The following is a 22,642-nucleotide window of genomic DNA, read 5'->3' as shown; positions in this document are numbered from 1 at the left end:
ACCCTCCTGCTGCATCCTGAAAACTATTCATGTGTTTTCATAGCTCTAGAATGTAATAGAAACACTGCCACAATCTACATTTCAATTGCTTTTCCTGAAATGTAGAAGATGAAAAAAAAGATAGCTATAGGACTCAGAAAAAATACCCATAGTTGCCTTTCGTTAATTCAAATGATCCTTTAAGTTATTAGCTGTATTTCTATTCTATTAAAAAGCAATGTTTAAGCTTCTTTCTATAGATTTCACATATCTTGGAGGGAAAACACTGGGATGATGGCAATTTTAATACATAAAAACTTAAAGACTTACAAATAAGATCTATACAAGTATATTTAACTTAAAAGGCATATGCCATATTTACTACAATCAATATCCATTACTATTATATTTTTAAAGTCAACAGTATTACAGCTATTTCTCTGATATTGCCAGATGTTCTGTGTATAGGAATATAGTGACAATATTGTTTTGGCACATATAGGAAATTGTGGTATTGTCAATATGTAAGGGTTTTCTGGCTGTTCCCCTCCTATTTCCTGTATGTGCCTCCAACCCTCTCCTACTTCCTTATCACATGAAGAAGACAGAGAAAGACTATTATTGATATAAATTTCAGCAAGTTACTGCCCAAAGAGTGAAGCTTGAGTAAAATCACGTTTTATCAAGAAAAAGTATACCAAAGGGGACTTTTAGATCCCTTAAAGGTTTTTGTAGTTGATCTTACATCATTTAAATTTGACTCTACATATACTGAGTTTCCTTTTCCTTGTTAGAAAGAATCATCACGGGCATTCTTACGCTTCTCAATCCCAGTTGAGATCATTTTCAGCTCCCAACTGAACAAAGACCGGTAGAATTTTTTTTGTGGCAACTGAGAAAAAAAAATGCAAGAAAGGGAGAAAAAGGTTGATAGTAAGGGTTGTATATTACAGGTTCTCAAGAAGGCGACAGCTGGACCTGGAGGGAAGACAAATGAAAAGTAGTGGTCCTGCCTGAAACAAAGGAAAAGCGTCGAGGAAGAGATATGTGCCAGCCCGTTCTCTGCATGGGCAACCAGGCTGCTAGACATAATGACCTGGCAGGGGAAAAACATCTCCAGGAGGTGAGAGGAGTAGGGATTTTGCTACCAGCCTTCGACGTACCTGGAATATTTGTGTTTTGAGGGCTGTGACTCGGGTTGTATGATACATTAAAATAGATATTGAAACTTGCAGGAAACCTAGTCACGAATGTGCAACAATTAAAAGGTTATACAAGTTAAGACACACTGATTACAGGAATGTATTTGTTATAGGTTTTCCCTTTCTACTTCAAAGACAGATTTCCAATTTTATGCTATCCCGTACCAAGAGAACCTTGACTCACAATGTGTTTAGTCAATTTCACATCCTTTTAATCTGGAGGGATGAAGGTGGAGTATGTTTCTCTTTCTCGTCCTGTGTCAATCCGCTGTATGACTATGACATGAGAATGTGGGCTCATCTTACCACTTTCTGCAGGGTTAGTAATTTAAACAGATGGGTTTGGGGTAAGTCTCCATACCCTGCCTGACACCACAGTCTGGCAAGATAGGAAATTAACAAAGGCACGAGCTTTCAGCTGAAAACATCCAGTTCCCCCAGTTGCAGGTCAGATACCCACTAATAGAAGATGACCGACTGGGCTTCAGTGATCAAAAGGCTACACAGGAAAAGAACTATCTTCAGAGTCATCAAAGCCCAATCAGATGTTCAGCTTCAGATAGGAAAACTACATCTCACACTCAGAAGTGAGCACGTTACCCACCAGCTAATGCTAATGCCTTTCGCCCCTAAAAGTAGCTGGGCTGGGTAGCCAGTACTTTGCTTAGGGGCATCAGCTGACCCCACACCACTCACTATGCTCTAGAGTTGACCAGATCACGATCTACAACCTGCTTACATTTCTTTTTCTTTTTCTTTTTCTTTGAAACTGAGTCTCACTCTGTTGCCCAGACGAGTGCAGTGACGCCATCCCGGCTCACTGCAACCTCCGTCTCTTGGATTCAAGCGATTCTCCTGCCTCAGCCTCCGGAGTAGCTGGGATTACAGGCATATGTGCCACCATGCCCGGCTAATTTTTGTATTTTTAGTAGAGACAGGGTTTCGGCATATTGGCCAGGCTAATCTTGAACTCAGGTGATCTGCCCACCTCAGCCTCCCAAAGTGCTGGGATTACAGGCGTGAGCCACCGTGCCCAGCCCTGCCTGCATTTCTTGTGCCACCCAAGGCATCACAAGCTGATAAGTAACACATTAAAGTGGCATCTTGAGAGACTGCTTTCCCAAATGGGAACCAACCCCGGCTTCAGGCGCGAGAATTCAGAACTAAGGATTTAGAGCATTAATCACATATTATCTGAAGGAAACCATCTCTAGACCCACATGCTCCTCATTTTAAGGATCTGATGCTGTAAAGCTACACATGTATCTGCTATCTTATCCTCGTTTCAGCCATCAACCAGAGAATCAGCATTTTTGTCTTTAGGGGCTTAATCTGATGTCAGTAATAACCAGAACTTCCTCTGCAACGCTCCCTCGGCTAAGGCCGGAGCTCCTCACATGAGGCCTCTGGATCCCTGAGAGTCCATGAATGGGTTTTAGAGAGTCCTTATATCCCCTAAGACAGTGCGGCAAATGTTCACATCCCTGTATGAGAAAGTCTTTGGTTCTCATTAGATTGTCAAACTAATCTATGACCAAAAATTGTGATTAGAAAACATTGCTCCAAAGCATAAGCCAATCAGTCCATGAAAAACCCTGTTTTGTGGGGAATAGAACAGTCAGCGAGTGCTTGTAGAAGAAGGCCTGACTTCAGGCATTAGACCCTTGCACATCCAACAGACCCTGTGAGTTGCTCCTCCAATGTTAGGATGGGTTGTTAACTTATCCTTGATTCACCATGTCGTGTCTCAAGAGATTAGAGGCCCTGATGATGGAGAATGTGATTAAAGTAAAAGAATCGCTGGGGTGGCTCACACCTGTAATCCCAGCACTTTGGGAGGCCGAGGCAGGTGGATCATGAGGTCAAGAGATCGAGACCAACCTGGTCAACATGGTGAAACCCCATCTCTACTAAAAGTACAAAAAATTAGCTGGGCACTGTGGTGCATGCCTGTAATCCCAGCTACTCAGAAGGCTGAAGCAGGAGAATTGCCTGAATCCAGGAGACGGAAGTTGTGGTGAGCCGAGATCGCGCCATTGCACTCCAGCCTGGGTAACAAGAGCGAAACTCCATTTCAAAAAAAAAAAAAAAGAAGAATCCTCCCCACTGTGAGAAGAGCACAAGCCATTGAAGGCTATTTGAAAGCTATTACAATCACTAAAATTCCAAAGCCAGGTGAAGCCGATAATCTCAAACTTGGCTTCTGCTACTGCGATGTCATTCACTTTTAATGTGTTCAATTTTGTGATACAATGTTGTTAAGACATAAGTCTAATTGTTATTACTATTTTGAGTGCTGAGTTCTAAATGTAAAATACATTTCACCAAAAAACATACTTTCTTTTCTTCTTTAACATAATGTTATCATACAGTAAGGTCCAGAGTGTTTTCTGTACATAGCACTCCCGTAGTCTACTACGAGTTTAATAAACACCTCCCAATGTCTGAAATGAAATGTTTATGGGTCCCAGACTCTCCCCATGACCATTTTTCTCTGTGCTCATAGTTCCCCTAGTCACGGCTACTTTCAATTGGCTCAAATGCTGGACAAAACTGTTTAACTGTAGAAGAGAATTTTGTGCCACAAACTATATTCCTTTAAGGAATACCACAAGTACAGCTTCCTGGTTTTTCCTGTTTGTTTCTATAACAAATAAATACCTTGTCCCTCTCGGCTTTCTTTGTTTTCACTCCTCTTTTACATTGTAAGTCCTTCAATTCTGAGGCTTCAGGTAACAGCTTCACCCACAACACACACACACAAACACACTCACACACACAAATACACACACACACTCACAGATATACCTTCCCTGGACAAAACCAAACTGTTGCCTTTATTCCACTAGTGTTTCTCAAAGTGTAATCTGCAGACCACTCACACCGGAGTCTTCCTAGGGTGGGAGGATTTGTTAAAAGTGCATATTCCTGCCAACCTCGAGGACCAACCGCATCCAAATGCATGGAGATGGATCATGGATGCTAAATTGGTGAACTCATCCCCCACTCATCCAGGTGATTCTTAAGCACACTAAAACTTGAGAATCGTAGCTTTAGAAACATCATTTCCTCTCTGGTTTCAGCCCCTATATTTTTCGGGTCAAAATGGAGCAATTTTCTTATCCATCTTGTTCATCTCTGACATCAGCGTCTCCTTGTCTCTTCCTAAGAAACCTTCTCTCCTCTCTCTCTGGCCTTTGATGGCAGCTTTTCTCTGGACTATTTCTCAGTCCTTGCAGTCTACTTTAGCAAGTCCTCAGACACAGCTACTTACTTCTTCCTCCTCCTTAAGCTGCTCTAAAGAAACCCCCTTAACACCCACAGCCCACACTGCCTAGCTCCAAGCTCCCTTTACAAAGCCCTGCCCAGGGATTCACAGTAATATCTATAGGTTAAAGGTAAGCCCCATGTCGTTCACAAAACTTATAGCCTCCCTCTTACATATTAAAACTGCTCAAGGTCACTTACTAACAGGTGTTCTCCGAATTTCTTAAATGCACATACACCACTAGTACAATAAATGAAATAAAAACAAATTCTATTATTTCGCCATTTGAACATACCAAATGCTGTCTTTTTTTATGGCTTACATTTAATTGTTATTCATAACGAAGTCAGAATGTAATTAAAATTTTTAATCCTGCTTTTCTAAGCTAATATCATATCAAATATATTTTCATAACCATTGTAACTATGATTTTTAATGATTTTAAAACACCCAATGGGCTGCACGCAGTGACATGCCTCTAATCCCAGCACTTTGGGAGGCCAAGGCAGGAGGATCACTTGAGCCCAGGAGATGGAGACCAGCCAGACAACAAAGTGAGACCCCCTCTCTACAAAAAATTTTAAAAGTTAGCCAAGTGTGATGGCACACACCTATGGTCCCAGCTACTTGAGAGGCTAAGGCAGGAGGCTCAAATGAGCGCAGGAGGTCAGAGCTGCAGTGAGCTGTGATGACACCACTACACTCCAGCCTGGGTGACAAAACAAGACCCTGTCTTAAAAAAAAAAAAAATCTTATGCAGTTAATGTTGCCAGAACCCATAATGCTTAGTGTTTAGGTTATTTTCAGATTTTGCTGCTATAAATTATAATACAGTGAATATGTTCATGCATGTTATTTCTTCCTTCTTTGAATTATTTATTCAGAATAAATTTCCAGGAGTGTAATGAATGGATCAAAGTGTATGAACACTTCAATGGCTCTTGGTACATATTGTCAAATTGCCATATTTGTATTTTACACAGTTCCTCAGTAGCATTCTAGTAAATGTTTAACAACAGGCTTGCCCAGCCCCCGCAAAAAAAGGTGGGGAGCCTGATTGATTGTGTTCACTGATTTTCACAGTGTAAATACTTCTACCATAGCCGCTTTCAAGCTACCAACATGGCATTGCTGAATGCAAAATTGAAAAGAGATGCTCAAATAGCACATTTTTATATAGCATTTCCATCATACAGATAAAGAGAAGTCAATAGCTTTACTGGCTTGGAAAATTTCCGAAAATATTACAATCAGTACGTGCCAGCAAGCCCGTTCTAGAACACCACTGTGAATATATCTCCCTTGATATTTCCCAAGAGTATATCTTTTTTTTTCATTGGAATCATTGAAAATTCACCCTGTGCCCATCTGTGTGACAAACAATGAGCATGCTTTTAGGTCAGCAGATGACGCAAGTAATGGATAAAACCTAATGCAAAAAAAAGGGACAGAGTGGGACATCTAACTCCTGTCTGTGTTGAATAATTCTGTCTACCACCCTCAAGCATTCATTTTACGGTGCTTTTTTCCATGAGATCATGTATACAGACTATTCCATCATTTATTTACTCAACAAGGCACTGAATGGATGACTGTGTGTAGTTGTCACGGCAAATGTGATGAGAACCGTATCCTCTATTTCTTAACCACTCTCTTCCTTGGTTTTCTTTTCTACGAAATGGGGAAGAGGTCACTGCTGACTTCAGTTTTACCAGAAACTGAGTGCAGAGATAAGAAAGGTTCAACTTAGGCTCTAAGAAGCACTTGAACATTCCGTAATGCTCTGGAAATTTCTTCCAAAAGCAATTCATTAGTATTCTGTTTTGCCAGGAAAGAATGTGATGTGGTCCTTTCTCCCTTGAAAGGAACTTCCCTTCTTTGGGCTCCCCCGGAGTATACAACACTTCAGTTTTTGTTTTTGAGATGGAGTTTCGCTCTTGTTGCCCAGCCTGGAGTACAGTGGCACGATCTTGGCTCAATGCAACCTCCGCCTCCCGGCTTCAAGCAATTCTCCTGCCTCAGTCTCCTGAGTAGCTGGGATTACAGGCATGGGCCACCACATTCAGCTAATTTTTGTAATTTTAGTAGAGAGGGGGTTTCACCATGTTGGCCAGGCTGGTCTTGAACTCCTGACCTTGTAATCTGTCCTCCTCGGTCTCCCAAAGTGCTGGGATTACAGGCCTGAGCCACCGCGCCCGGCCAACACTTAAGTTTTTAAATTAGTGGCACCCTATTTTTGCATGTTAAAATGTAGGCATGACTGAGCTAAACAGCCTCACACCCTTGACCCAGTCACACCACTCCCAAGAACTCATCCCAAGGAATACATTCCAAACAAAGGAAAACACACTTTCTGTGTGAAGATGTTAATCACAACAGAGAGTAGATCAACTTGCCTCATTTCAGCACTTATTCAACTTATGGTTTTAGGGGCCCTGGTAGGCAAGCTCTGGATTCTTGGTTCCTAATTCTCCACCTGTAAAACAACCACTTTCCAAGTTGTCTTAAGGCTTGTATTTTTCAATCACACAGATTCCTGGACCTCATGCCGGGGCTGGGGTATGAGACATGGAATTTCAATTTCTTAAAAGCTCCCCAAGTGGTGTTGATGTCCAGCCAGCTTTAGGAAACACTATTCAACACTGAAACACCAGACACATGACTACCGTCTCTGAACAACTGTCCACATCCGGGGAACAGTATGACAACTTCTTGTGCAAGTCGTCAAAAGGTTGTTCAGGGCCTTCAAGCAGTTGCTACAGTCAAATGGCTAAAGAGCCACAGAAGGTTTCTGGTGTCCTTCAACCCCCCGGGTCATCCTCTCCATCTCTGACACCCTCCTTGCTCTCACTGCCCGCCCCAGCCCCACGCACTGTCATGCCGCCTCCCAGCCTCCACCTGCACACCCAGCCCTGACTTGTGCCCATCTCTTTACATACACGAAGCTCCAGAGTCTCCTCCCTTAGGACACTAGTGAGACTCTAGAGGAAAACTCTCACCGTCTGACTCAAGTCATCTGCATGCATAATTGAGAATGCCCTGCGCAATTAACACGCCAGGTGGATTTGCATTTTTTTAAAGGAGGCTTTTAATCCAAAAAATATTTCTAACCTAGAGAGTGGAATGGGGAAGCAGGATGCTTTTTAATCTTGGCTTTCACCCAGATCCAAGCATCCGAAACCCAAGTAAGCACTCATTGCCACAATGATCCCCACTCCTATGCAGAAATGGATTTTTAGCTGTGCTTTGCTAGCACTAAAATTAACACATTGTAAGGTAAAATTAATTTAAACTTGGCAAAGAAGAAAGGTCATGCTCTCTGCGTCTAATGAAAAGCAGCACCTCTAGAATTCCACCCCAAGCATTCAGAGAGTAACATCAGCCAAAGAGGCCCACAAGTAATGCGGCGGATACTCAGGAACTCTCTTAAAAGCTAGAGAAACTGTTACAGAAAGGTTTGAAATAGCAGTTTCCAAGCTTGTTTTCCTTTTCTCATATGAATTATCACTAGAAAAACACCCACCTCCTGTGTCTTGTCCACATTTGGTGCGCAAAAAACGTGAATTCCCAGCCTCCGCCTGTCACCCCTACTTTTCCTGGAGAGGAATGTTGGGATTAGGACAGTCAGCTTGCAGCTTTCTTGCTCCCAAGCCAGGGATCATAACACCTTCATTTGTGTTAATAGCCAAGTCCTTACTAAGAATCGTAAGAGTTGCATCTATTGAGAGATTTTTTTTTTTAAGCAGGCACTAGGCTACATCCTTTATATATTTTTATCTCATTTGATCTCTACAACAATCCTCTGAGGTAGGTATTTTCAGTTATTATTACTGTAATTAGAGCTATTTTGTGAATTTTTAAAAAAACATCTGAACACTGAAGAAGTAACTTGTCTGAGTTTCCCACAGCCCAGGAACGATAAAATGATAGAATGGGGATTCAACGCAAAACGATCTGGCTCCAAAGTTGGGTTCTCATTCACCCACCATGCTGTATGTTTGTTATTCTATGAGTTCAGATATTTTATGGTCCAGAAAAAAAAAGTGTTTGAATCATTATGATCTACTGACTCTCTAAGGAAACGTCCAGAAAAAGAACAGAAGCATACCCACGCCATCACATTTAGAAATGTGAAGAAAGTACCACATATTTCATGGAATTTGGGGACTGGCTTTTGAGGAATAGAGACTTGCTTATCATTCATCAACCAACTCATCCTCCCAAGAGGAAGGCCACTTTAATTCCCGGATGATCGAAGGGCCTCCTTAAAATGTAGAAAGCAGAGTTGGAGGCCTTACCAGTACTCGGAGCCTCACGAACCTTTCTCTGCATAAACGATGTCCTAAGGGAAGATGGTAGAGGGTGAGTGGAGGCCCATAGACAGGCGTATGGATGCAGAAAGCAGCCCCAAGTGGGAAGAGGCCAAGCTCCCTCTCACGTGGAATTCTGCTAGTGCGGTGAGCCAAGGAGACGCAGCCAAAAGGCAGAAGGAGACCAGTGACTAATGAACGGGTCACCTTTCCCCAGTGCCTGCAAGGTCCTCCCTTTTGTGTCCACACCCTAACTGTCTAGTCTGATTTCCTGCAATGTGTAAAACAAACTGTCTTCTCTCCAGCGTCTCTTCAACTGGCCTAGTCATCTCCACATCAGTGTCACCTTTGTGCCTTTACCCACAAAGTCCTCCCAGTCTGAAATCACCTTCCCCTTCTCCGTCTACCAACACTTCGCATCCTTCCAATGCCCAGATCTTCCCCACAACTCCAGTTTGCCCCCAGACCCCCTCCCTGACGTTTACATAGCTCTTCAAGCCTGTGCTGCCCTGCTCATCACTGAATTCTCATGTTGCCTTGCTTCCTAAATGTTACTTCTTATCCCAACTACTGGCTTATAAGGTCCTTCGAAGTAGAGATTTTTAAGATAGTTCTCTTATATCCTCCACAGCACCAGCTAAGAACCAATAAGGGATCACCAACTACTCGTTGCCTGCTTGAATACGTTGGCAGCAACTTTCGTTTAGTAAAGCCCCTAAAACCGGTGACTTCCCAATCTTTGTTTAGTTACAACTCAGGCTACTGACTGGTATCTCATAGCACATCTCCAAATCAAATCACCTTGGAAAAAAAATTAATTTAAAAATACATGTTATACATCATATAGCATTTTCGGGAAATGGACATGAGCGTCGGCAATAGGTGAAAAACACAGGCTACAAATTCCAGATTGAAATCTACATCACTTAGATTTAGGTTCTGTTTCTTTTCTGAACTAGATAACTTTAATATTCATATTTGCACTACTTAGAGACTCTAGATTTACTTCATCAAACCTTGGGTAATATTTAAACTACCCATACAGTTGAGCTCAGTTACAGTCACAGGCATATTTATTCTCTAGGAGAATATCTGGAAAATCAAAAAGCCAACTATTGTAACTTTTAATGTTTCAAAAACTGTACGCATCTTGTTAAGATGCTAGTTAGGGGTGGTGAATATCAAAGCAACCTCTACCCCATCCCCCTATAAATTGGTTCTACACCTTACGCCAGGTGGAACAGAGTCATTACAATGTTTAACCTAGAGTAAAAGCTAAATAAACTTGGAAGAATTCCTTTTGATACCAAAGAAATACTTTTAAAGAAGCAACACCCTTACCTGCTGCAGAATGCCGAAGAAATTTCTTGACAGTAAAATGACTGACTCCGGAAATCAAATTTGTTCAGCAAAAGGAGGTGATAACAAAAACAAGAGCAAGCCTTTTCACCGTGGCTGATTTCCTCCCAGGATCAACCCTTCCCTCGTTCCCAAGAATATTAACTGATTCACACTAGAAGAACCGAAAATGTAAGAGCTGGGCTGGCAGGGAGTCCACCCCAAGATGGTTGGGTTTAATGTGCATGAGGCAGCAGGAGCAATCAGAATGTGACAAGAGATTAGCAAGTTCCTGTGCATAAGTCAATTTCCTGTAGCCGGCTTTTCCGCAGAGAGGGTTTCATTTGTGTGGGTTTAGGGGGGTGTGTGTGCACGTGCATTTCTCTCCATGAGAATATGAAACTTCCCCAGATCAGAGGCAGAATAAGGCCTTTGCTGCGAGTTTAATTTATCCCCCACCCCACCCCACCCCGAGACCGTATTTCTCTCCCCCTTAGCCCCATTTTCCTCCAGCAAATCCCCGCATAAAACTGAAGAAAGACTGAAAAGTCCAAATGATTCCTCATGGAAGTAAAATTACCAAAAAAAAAAAAAAAAAGGCCGTGCCACTGACCAGTCTTGGTTCATTTGAGCTTAGGAAACAGCACCTTAGACCTTTCCCCACATCAGCTTGGGGAAAACAGGTGGGTTGTCTGCTTTCCTTTACTTCATTAAAGACTATCAAATAATAACCTGCAAAGAACAGATGCCGCCTTAGTGAGAGTTCAAGCGGCCCCCACCATGTGTTCACCCCTGTATGGACTGGCACCTGGGCTTGGGAAATACCTGATGAGTTGTTTTTTCAGACTCCTCAGAGTTTCATTATTTGCCTAAAAACACAAGTTTACTTGCTTTGTCCTTCTGGGCAATCCAGGTGTAGAGACCATCTGCAACTACTTAGGTTACGGCTAAATGCCTGACCCAACAAACTGAACTTTCATCACGTGGTCACCACCCCTTGTGCCCCAAATCCCTGAATAATTGTAGATGCTACTGCTCACGATGATAGCTTGGCCAAAATGTCTGCCAGCCGTAAGGATAAAGTCAACTCTATACAAGTCAAGGCACATTTACAGAGATCCTGCTACGTGCAAGATACGGTGCTCAGTGCTGGGGTTGAGGTGGGGACACACACAGACTCAGGGTCCTGCCATGTGCCTGACGCTATGCAGGGAAGAAAAGCACAAAGACGAAGGGAGACATATTCCCTGTCCTGACAGCACCCAAATCCCAGGGAAGTTAGGGGGAAATGCACAGAAAACATTCAAATAAATGCAATCAGGCTGGGCGCGCTAGCTCACGCCTGTAATCCCAGCACTTTGGGAGGCCGAGGCGGGTAGATCACCTGAGGTTGGGAGTTTGAGACCAACCTGACCAACATGGAGAAACCCAGTCTCTACTAAAAATACAAATTAGCTGGGCATGGTGGCGCGGGGTGCCAGCTACAAGAGGCTGAGGCAGGAGAATCACTTGAACCTGGGAGGTGGAGGTTGCGAGGTTTTAGTGAGCCGAGATCGAGCCATTGCACTTCAGCCTGGGCAACAAGAGCAAAACTCCGTCTCAAAAAAAAATGCAATCATTCTAAATGCTGGGAATATTACAAACAAACCAGAGAAGAAGCGGAGCGAGACGGCAGGATGATAACTTCATCCGAGAAGTGGTCAGGGAGGGCCTCTTTAAGAAGCTGACATTTAAGCTGACACTTAAAGCCTTGTCTCTCAGCCCTGGCTGGAAATTAGAATCATCTGAGAAACTTTAAAAAAAATCAGTGCCCTACAGAAAAGACAAATAGCGCATGTTATCACTTACATGTGTGAGCTAAAACATTTGAACTCGTGGAGATAGAGTGGAGAATAGGTAAGAGACTGGGAAGGGTGAGTGGCGGGTAGGAAGGAGGATGAAGAAGTGGGTTAAAGGGTAAAAACACGCAGTAAGATAGCAGCAATAAATTCAATCTTCGATAGCGGAGGAGGATAACTATACTTTTAAAAATGTATCACCAGCCTGGGCAACATAGCAAAACCCTGTCTCTACTAAAAATGAAAAGTATTAGCTGGACATGCTGGCACATACCTGTGGTCCCAGCTACTCAGGAGGCTGAGGTGGGAGGATCACACTTGAGCCCAGGAGTTCAAGTTTACAAATGAACAGTGAGTTATGATGGCATCACTGCACTCCAGCCTGGGTGACAGAGCAATACCCTGTCACTTAAAAAAAAAAGTGCTGTATTTATTGTCACATAAAATTAACCAAAAAAAAAAAAAAGTACTATACTATGGTGACAAGCACCTTAAATACCCTGACTTGATCCCTAGGCTTAGATTTGTCTTTTATTTTATTTTATCAGTGCATCAGCCCCACACTCAAAGATTCAAGTTTAATTGGGCTGCATTCGGACTGGACATCGATATTATTTTAAACTCCTCGGATTATTCTAAAGTGCCGCTGCCACTTTAATGGATGAGGAGGTAAGAACATTCCAAGCAGAGGCAAATGGTACATGCAAAGGCCCTGAGGTGGGAAAGAGCTTGGCATGTTCAAAGAAGTGAAAGCAGATGACTGTGTCTGCAGCATAGTTGTAGAGGGAATCAATGGTATAAGATGAGCAATTTTTTTGTTTTTTTAGATGGAGTTTCACTCTGTCCCCCAGGCTGGAGTGCAATGGCACCATCTCGGCTCACTGAAACCTCCACCTCCCGGGTTCATGCAGTTCTCCTGCCTCAGCCTCCCAAGTAGCTGGGATTACAGGCATGCGCCACCACGCCTGGCTAATTTTGTACTTTTAGTAGAGATGGGGTTTCTCCATGTTGGCCAGGCTGTTCTCGAACTCCCGACCTCAGATGATCTGCCCATCTCAGCCTCCCAAAGTGCTGGGATTATAGGTGTGAGCCACCTCACCCAGCCAAGGTGAGCATTCTTATCAATAGACACACAATTACCAAGTTCATAAGATTTTCACATGAACCCAAGTGTCACTTTGTTAATTCACAGTAAGAACTCAATCTGCCAGCTGAGATCCTTGAGCCTTCTGAAGAGCACATTATCTTCCAGAAGATCCTCTGTGGGAGGCCAGGTGCAGTGGTGGTTGCTCACACCTGTAATGCCGAGGAGGTAGCATTGCTTGAACCTAGGAGTTCGAGACTAGCCTGGGCAACATAGTGAGATCCCATCTCTACAAAAATACAAAAATTAACTAAGCGACCATGTAGTCCCAGCCACTCAGGAGTCTGAGGCAGGAGGATTGCTTCAACCCATGAGATTGAGGCCGCAGTGAGCTGCGATCCACCAGCACACTCCAGCCTGGGGACACAGCAAGGCCCTGTCTCAAAAAAAGAAGGAAAGAAAGTAGAGAAAGAGAGAAAGAAAGAAAGGGAGAGAGGGAGGGAGGGAGAAGGGGAGGGATGGGGAGGGGAGGGGAGACAGAGAAAGAGAGAGGGAGGGAGGGAGGGAGAGAAGAGAGAAAGAAGAGAGAAAATCCTCTGTGGAAAGCCAGATCCCCATCATGATGTCATCAGCTGAGCAGAACATAAGCTGTGGATACTTTATTTACTTCTGGTTTTGTTCATCAAATGATTTAGAGCATCTTGTAAAACTACTTACACCTTAGCAAAATGAAACAATTAAAAACAAGAAATCTGAAAATGAGGCCAAGAGAAGGGAAGACAAAAATTACACTAAAACCAGGGGTGAGGTTAACACAGAGAATGCATGCCATGTGGTTCTACGCTCTTCGGACACTGGCATGAGGCAGGAAATACCACCACATAAAAAACCCATTGCTTGCGGGAGAAACACGAACACACAGCTAAGAATCGTGCGATCTTCCTGGCTCCCAGTGCTGAGATTAAAGAGAAACTTTGCCCCTGGATTCCCATAGAGAAGACAACACCACCGAAGTGAAACAGCACATTTAGACTAAATGCAGCCAGCCACAAGTGGGTGAGGTGGTTCCTTACATTTTTCCTCCATGTATACTGACTGCATCTCACCAAAGAGTTTACTAAAATTAACTCTAGGGCGTGCGGCAGGGAGCGTGCAGCAGGAGATTAACAGAGTGTGCTACCCCACAACACCGCTTTGACGTTCCAATTTTATCCAGAGATGAAAAATGACTTCATGGGACAGACGCAGCGGCTCATGCCTGTAATCCCCATACTTTGGGAGGCCAAGGCGGGCGGATTGCTTGAGCCCAGGAGTCCAAGACCAGCCTGAGCAACATAGCGAGACCCAGTCTCTAAAATAATAATAATAGGCCGAGTGCCGTGGCTCACGCCTGTAATCCCAAAACTTTGGGAGGCCGAGGAGGGTGGATCACTTGAGGTCAGGAGTTCGAGACCAGCCTCACCAACATGGTGAAACTCCATCTCTACTAAAAATACAAAAATTAGCTGGGTGTGGTGGCACATGCCTATAATCCCAGCTACTAGAGAGACTGAGGCAGGAGAATCGCTTGAACCTGGAAGACAGCGGTTGCAGTGAACTGAGATCACACCACTGCACTCCAGCCTGGGCAACAGAATGAGACTCCCGCCTAAATAATAATATTATTATTATTAATAAGGAAAAATGACTTCAGCTATGTTTCAGAAAATTCAGGATAAAAAATTTGTCTCATCCAAGTTTCTAAAAGATTTAAGGAAGCAAAGAGTTCAAAATTGGTTGCCTCTCTGAAGTCATTCAGCAACCACTTTCTGACCAATAGTTGATTCTCCCATCTCACATCTCACAAGAGATCAAGTGGGTTTTTTTTTTCAGTGTCTTTTAAGGGGACACTTTCTCCCCTTCAGAAAGCAGAGGAGTCAGACAAGGACAGCTGCCTGCGTGGACAGACCCCCTCCACCTCCTCAGTAGAAGTGGAGATGAGGCTCTGCCCTTTGGGAAACAAAGCAAGAAATGCCACCAGCAGGATTTATAACTAGCTCCAGGCCGCAGGCCTTGTACCGTTTTCTGCACCAACGTGGAGATGTACTCCAGGGCCAGGATGGACTGGGTGCGTCCTCAGGCACAAGCAATCCCACCCCATCCTGGAAGAGGCTGGGAAGGGCATTGTCATGCCTGGGTGTGAGACTCCTGTCCCTTTCACCCCCTGGCTGGCCACCCTTCTGCTTCTGAGGAACTGGCTTTCTGTGCCTGGAATTACCCATTTTAGATGGTCTGGTATAGTCCAGCGTTGGGTGTCCTCCTGCTCCTGACTTACACGCCTCTAATTTCACACAATTTAATCTCAGAGGGGATTTTCTTATGGGGAGGAGACAGGGGGTTGCCTTTAATTTTCTTCCTTTCTTGAAAATGTCTCTTTTTGGTGTTTCTCTATGTCCCCCCGCCCCTTCCCTCCTCTCCTCTCTCTCTCTTGCTCTTGTTCTTTTAACAGACTTTTAACCAACAGGGGTAGTGGTGAGGGGAGGAAGCAAATGGCTAAAAATACATGCACACATTCACAGACACACACGCACCCGAACCTCTCAGTGCGCCCCTTCTGACGCTGTGTAGTCCGTCCTTGGGATGGGGTGGGGGGCAATCCTGGGGACTTCAGAGTGGCAGGAGGAAGGAAACCAGTCTGCAGTTCCTAACTGGGAATCAGAGCCCCCTCTGAGCCCTCTTCCGGGAAGCCAAGCCGTCTGTGGCCACAACCCACCTCCACTGCAAGCCCAGTGAGGGCCCCTCCCAAGGGCTCCATAGCACAAGGTGCTAGCACAGCCGGCCGAGCACTCACCGAACGGCCCTACAGCGTTGACTCCAGAGGTCCCGGGGCTCCGGGTCCAGCCTCGCTCACTCAGAAATCCCAGGCACCGAATAGTCATTCAACAACCACTTTCTGACCAATAGGTTGATTCTCCCATCTCACAGCCGACAGCTGGCCTTTACGGGAACCACTTTAAACCCTAATTTAACAGCCAAGGAAACAGAGACCTTAACTGGTTAAATGATTTGCATGAGACCCTACAGCCTGAGAAAACCAGAACCAAGATTCACCCCATTCATCTGTCCTGGCTGTCCCACTGCCTCCCCACAGAGACCTCAACCACAGGGAGGGGCAGCCAGAGCCCCAAGGCCCGTGTTCTTGGTCCTAAACACTCCCCTTCCAGGATTCCCTGCACAAATCGTCCCCTTCAGGTCAAGGTAAAAAAGCAGACTTACTTTCTCAAAACCACCATCATCTGAAGTGTTCTCTGATATGGCAGAAGAACAGCTTACTTTTTCTTTAATAGTCCCTTATGAACAAAGACCTCTTTTATTGAGGTTTTTAAAATAATCTGACAACTACCTGTGTACCCTGAACTCATGCATAAGTCCTATGTTTGCTCATTGAGAAGGTGTTACGCCACTTACAGCAGCGAAAATTCTTAACGACGATTGTAATTGGATGAATAGTAAATCTTGGAAACCTTGAGACATGAATCATCTACTAAATTATTTCAACGGTGGGTTAGTAACAGGCCTTTCCCTCCCCCTTGCCATTAGCATGTTAACAGAAATGATTTAGATTCAGTGGGTAGCTTTTAATGTTTACACAGACCCTCATTTATGCCACCTAATAAAATATTTAAGTGAGTTGTGAAGATAGGTAATATGTACTAAAACCTTGCCTGAATGCTTTGAATTTCAAACCCAGGGCAGTAGTCATATTGCAATTATTCTCACCCAGCTCCCCTCTGGACAATGAACAACTGTATTAAAACAAAATATCCGTTCTTCCTGATTAAGAGATTTCATGATGGGGACTGTAAAATGTTGAGAAGGATCTTAATTCTGATGTAGCTTTTAGTGTAAAAATACATTCATATAAAATACCCTCTTAAATTCTGAATACTGAAATCGCTTCAAAATGCCACCAGCTAGAAATCTCATGGGTGATTTCTTTATGCATTTTAATTCATTAAAAAAAAAAACAGCCTCCTTAACCAGTTAATAGTATCTGAAACATTTTCTAGCTTCTCTTTTATTGCCATAACCATAAAAATACATTTCCCCTGCTGTTATTCTCATCATTTATTTTCTTTTTAAATATGTTAATGTAACATAACATATTGCTTCTTGGTTTCAGTGAATATTCGGTTCTCAGGATTCTCAGCCGCCGTGTTTATCCTGGTTTGTTTGCTCTGCATAACTGGGTTGATCTAGCAAACATTCACATCCTGGTTCTTTTTATTGTAGAGCCATAATTCATAACAACACAAGGTCTTGTTGTAGAAGATGATAGCACCCGAAGTAATGATTCAAGTGTGGCTCTGAAGTTGTGATACCTTTTTTTTAAAATCTGTCAGAGCAGAGCAAATGTAGTCAAATGATTGTTTCCCTTCAAAGCAGTCGCTTGATAGTGGATGCACTTTTGCAATATTGCAGATATTAGTTTAAGTGCATTTAGACCCTTTTTACTACATCCTTCAGAGACAGCTTCATCAACTACAAAATAAAACCAGCATCTCTGCATTCTGTTCACAACTTGCTTTTGACTCAAAATCGTACCTGGCTTTTTAACCCACCTTATTCACTGACTGTAGCTCTGAATGGCCGTCTCCTAAAATTGAATCCACTCTAAAAGGAAAAACATTTTGCCATCATTGACAAAGTTTTTAAAGATTGTGCCGCAGGCTCTGAAAGTAAGTCCAGTGGAGAAGTTTAAATGCAGTGTTACTAAGAGCAGTGTTTTTGGGTCAAGCGCCCGAGCTCCTAGGGAGTGACTGGAAAGTACAGGACATGCACAGTGATGTCGAAATTCATCAGCGTAAAGGGTGAGGAAGAAGGTCATCACTGCTTCTTCTCAAACTCATGTCTTACCCATTGCATTGATAGGGATCTTCAGTTTGAGCACAAACATCACAGGGTAACTAACTGCAACCAAGCACATCTGCTCACAGCAGGCGTTGCAAAGATTTCAGTTGTAAGGCAGGGCAGACCAAGTGTTAACTTGCCATCTTTTCTAAAATAACAGATCCCCTCACTGTTCTGTAGGGAACAGGTTGAAGCTTACTCTGAAAGGCAATCTGATGTTTTGGAGAAAGTATAAATCTGGATTCAGACAAAGCAAGATTAGAATCCCAGCTCCACTTATTACTAAGAACGAGGCCCTGATCTGCCCGTCTGCAAAACAGGTATAATATCTAACTTAGAAGAGTTTTATTTAAAATTTTTTTAAAAGCTGACTAGTGCTTGGAATACAGTAAATACTCAATACATAGTGGCTGTTATTAGCCACTCCTGTTTTGGATTTTTGCTTTCTGGAGTTTTTTTGCCCTTTCCATCCCTACCCCCTCTTTAAATAACAACTGTCGAATAGCAAAATTTCAGAAGCTTTGGCAGGGCCCAAATTCAGGTGGAATTAAGTCACAGAAGCTCACACATCACTCAGAGGATTCTAATGTCATGTGTTTCTCGTTGCAATGATGTTTTAAAAGGATCCAGAAATTTTAAAACTGAACTGTTAATGATATTTTATTTCTTATGCATAATCTGAGCAACACGGAATCTTCAGAGGTGCCTCCTGAAGCCACTTGGTCGCCCCACTACAAATGCCCTAAGATAAATGAGAATTTATCCTTTCCTTTCATTCAACGAATATGTATTGAACACTTGCCATAATACTTACTGAGCACGGGGTTAGGTGCTGGGGAGACAGCAGTGAACAAGAACAAAAACAGCCTGCTTGCCTGACTTTATATCTACATATTAGGAAGAAAAGCAATGAACATGAAACTCTAGTAGTAGAATATGTTACCATGAGCTAATTACTAAGAAGAAAAACACAGTAAGGAAGGGGGATAGAAAACTTGGAGAGTGCATATGTAAAAAGGATGGTCAGGAAAGTCCTTGACAGAAAGATGGAGGAGGTAAGGTTTTAATAAAAATATCCAAAAGCCATTTTAATGTTCAATGATATTATTATTTGTGTGTGTGTGCATGTGTGTGTGTGTCTCCCTCTGTCACCAGGCTGGAATGCAGTGGCACGATCTCCGCTCACTGCAACCTCCACTTCCCAGGTTCAAGCGATTCTCCTGCCTCAGCCTCCCGAGTAACTGGGATTACAGGGCCCACCACCATGCCCAGCTAATTTTTGTATTTTTCAGTAGAGACAGGGTTTCACCATGTTGGCCAAACTGGTCTCCAACTCCTGACCTTAGGTGATCTGCCTGCCTCAGCCTCCCAAAGTGCTAGGATTACAGGTGTGAGCCACTGCACCCCACCATGATGTTCAATGGTCTTTAACATCCGCCTAAACCCATAGGTTTAATGATCATTGGTAGGTGTCACCAAGTCCTGGCTCCTCCTTGCTGATGCACAGTCTGCTTCCTCTTCTGCCCATACCATGCAGCTCTACCCAGGGGCAAGTTGGTGTTCACCTCTCAGCCTCATTCATCCACTTAACTGCTCAGTCCTCCACCTTTCTGAGTCCTTTCTGAGTCTCTTCGCTGAATCTTTGAAAGTTGTTTTCATCACAGACTGCCATCGAGAGAGAACTGTAACCAGAGCTAAGCAGCTAGTGGAAAATTCCAGGGTTGTAGGGTTGTAGGAGCTTTTTCAAGACACAGCACCATCATGCTGCTTTCTTCGTCAGCTTGTTATTTATTCTCTGCTCCCTTGTTTTTTGTTTTTGTTTTTTTTTTGGTTTTTTTTTTTGGTTTTTGTTGTTGTCATTGTTGTTGTTGAGACAGAGTCCCGCTGGAGTTCTGTGGCACGACCTCGGTGCACTGCAACCTGCACCTACCGGGTTCAAGCAATTCTCTTGCCTCAGCCTCCCGAGTAGCTGGGATTACAGGCACACACCACCATGCCCAGCTAATTTTTTTGTATTTTTAGTAGAGAAAGGGGTTTCACTATGTTGGTCACCTAGTCTCAAACTCCTGACCTAAGGTGATCCACCCGCCTTGGCCTCCCAAAGTGCTAGGATTACAGGAGTGAGCCACCGCGCCTGGCCTCCCTTGATCTTTTTAATCAGAGCATACTGATAACTTCATAACAAAAGTCACACTGACTTACCATTTATTAGGCACTACATCTGTCAGTTAAGCACTTTTTTTTTTTTTTTTTGAGACAGGGTCTCACTCTGTCACCCAGACTCGAGTGTACTGGCACAATCTTGGCTCACTGAAACCTCCACCTCCCGGGCTCAGGTGATCCTCCCAACCTCAGCCTCCTGAGTAGCCGGGACCACAGGCACACACCACTCCATCCAGCTAATTTTTGTATTTTTTGTAGAGTTGGAGTTTCACTATGTTGCCCAGGCTGGTCGGGAACTCCTGGACTCGAGAGATCCGCCTGCCTCAGCCTCCCAAAGTGCCGGGATTGCAGGTGTAAGCCACGCCCGGGCCCAGTCAAGCACTTTATATGCATTTTCCCACTTCATCATCCCAATAATTATGAGGTACGTACCATTGTTATCTCCATTTGCTAAGGAGGGATCTGAGGCACAGACAGCTTAAGTATCTTGCTCAGGGCCACATGAATTTTGCCAATATCCTTGGTATCGTTAACTTCAGGCTACAGCTGCATCATTTAAATATTACTTGTTAGGTCTCTCCACCAGGTGAATACCCCAACCTCTCAAGCTAGTTTGCCTGATCCTGAATTCCAAATGGCTCCTTGACTAAGATCGATTTTAAACTTCAAAGGCTACAACTATTCTCATCCAAAAAAGAAGAAACATTTTATGGTTGTTTCTTCTTCCCCCCTCCAGAAGAAACCTCTTCTTTTCCCCTCTCTCTGTTCCTTGCACTTTTAAAGAATAGTTCTTTGCCTCTTTTTGTCTTTTTATTCCCAAATGCCTGTAATTTCCTGTGTTAGCACAAGTTTTAGACATTCATTTTTAAATGCCGTTTTTATTAGCTACCGCCATTGTACAACTAAGCAAAAGGAATTTCACCCACTACCACACAGTTTCTGCTGACAATGTGAACAACATGTGTGAAAATGGCTTTCACCCGCCCTCCTGAGTTTTGGAAGATGTTACAGACATATGCTGATTTATAGATGAGGTGTGTGATTGTCTTCTGAAAGTCACACAAAACTAGAATTGATATGACTTGTCAATTCATAATCTGAACAGGTAGTTCTCTTAAGTGAATAAAATACATCTTAGGCTGGGCACAGATGCTCACACTTGTAATCCTAGTGCTTTGGGAGGCCAAGGTGGGAGGATCACTTGAGCCCAGGAGTTTGAGACCAGCCTGGGCAACACAGCAAGACCTCATCTCTACAAAAAATAGAAAAATTTAAAAAATAAATGAATTTTATAGGAACATATAACCAAAATAAGGAAGTCAGGGTATGTCCTGAGTTGGAAAGTAAATTACCAGTTTTAATTACACGTAGCCATTTAAAATTTTTTTGCACAGATGTTCAGAATGTGTACAGATTTTTGGCTTTGGATGTAGATTTTGTTTATTTGTTTTTAAAGATTCCATTTATAGTATTAAAAATGGTTGAGAAAAACAACTCGCCAGCACATAGCACACGCTTTAAGTTTTCCTTACTTCAAGATAAATTTTATATTTGACCTGTTGGCAAATCAGGAATAATTTGGCCAGGGCTTTGGTAAGCCAGACTCAGATTAGCATATCCCTTCTTCCTCACCAATGAATTTCTTGTCTTGGAAGAATCCCCTGCTCAAGACAAATGATAAATATTGAGCCAGTTAAGTAAAATTCTGAATTTCATTCACTTTACTACTGATGCAAGCCGGCTTAAAACATCTGTGTGAAAATATGTACTTATTTATAAATTGCAATTAGGCCCACAGATAAAACCACAACAACGACAACAACAAAAGATGTCGTCAGCTGAGACTTGACACCAGTTGGCATTGCTCGTCAGGAAAAAGAGTCATGGGCTCAATGAAAGAGAAACAAGTACGAGCACCAGAGTCAACCATGTCCTTCTGGAAAGCATTAATTTGCTTTCTTTGCTCCTGGTGGCTCAGTCCTAGGAAGCAGGCAATATCAGCTCACTGCAAATCAAAGGATCTTTAATGACATGGGAACATGCTCACAATATACTATTAGGTGAAAAAAGCAGGTTACAAAATGAATTTGGATTCAACTTGTTATATGCACACATGTAGATGTTTATAGAAGCAACCTCTAGGTCAGGGGTCCCTAATCCTGGGGCCGAAGACCATCTGTGGCCTGTTAGGAACTGGGCCACACAGCAGGAGGTAAGCAAAGATTCCAGGCATGAGCCATGCCTCCCAGCCACGTATTTCCCAAATTTTCTATAATGAGCATCTACCATTTATATGAACCACATGAAAAGTTGTTGTTCTTTTTTTTCTTAACTTCGTTGAACAAGTCTACCTAAATTTTCTCTATAAACCCCTGTCATTGCTTCAGTGACAATATGTTTTACATAATAACCAGTGATTTTTATAGCAATTGATTCTCAGAGGAGAATCACTGATCCACAGCTGAGCATAGCAAAGTCATCTTCCTCATTACTCAGCTTACACAGGGTCATATTTAGAGGATTCCAACCCAATGCCAATTCAAACTTCCAGATAGTCTCCAAAAACAAGG

General features: G+C 43.1%; 1 protein-coding gene across 4 annotated transcripts in view; it reads right to left on the bottom strand.

The window, feature by feature from the left end:
* The window catches only part of RHOH (ras homolog family member H), a 59,320-nt gene extending 42,914 nt beyond the window's left edge, over positions 1 to 16,406 (bottom strand). The window contains exon 1 of one of the 4 annotated variants that reach the window (XM_064366540.1): positions 16,275 to 16,406. The gene's annotated coding sequence lies outside the window, so the exon portion shown is untranslated. Of the gene's footprint in view, positions 1 to 10,100; positions 10,468 to 15,595; positions 15,712 to 15,849; positions 16,092 to 16,274 lie in introns of those variants that run through there. The other 3 variants (XM_064366535.1, XM_064366537.1, XM_064366533.1) reach the window with 3 other exon arrangements.
* Positions 16,407 to 22,642: the final 6,236 nt, after the last annotated feature.

Source organism: Aotus nancymaae, unplaced genomic scaffold, assembly GCF_030222135.1.
Source record: "Aotus nancymaae isolate 86718 unplaced genomic scaffold, 86718_ANA_hifiasm-v0.15.2.pri h1tg000006l, whole genome shotgun sequence".
Lineage (NCBI taxonomy): Eukaryota > Metazoa > Chordata > Mammalia > Primates > Aotidae > Aotus > Aotus nancymaae.
Note: the sequence above shows the minus strand (reverse complement) of the source record. Positions and strands in the feature narration are given on the sequence as shown.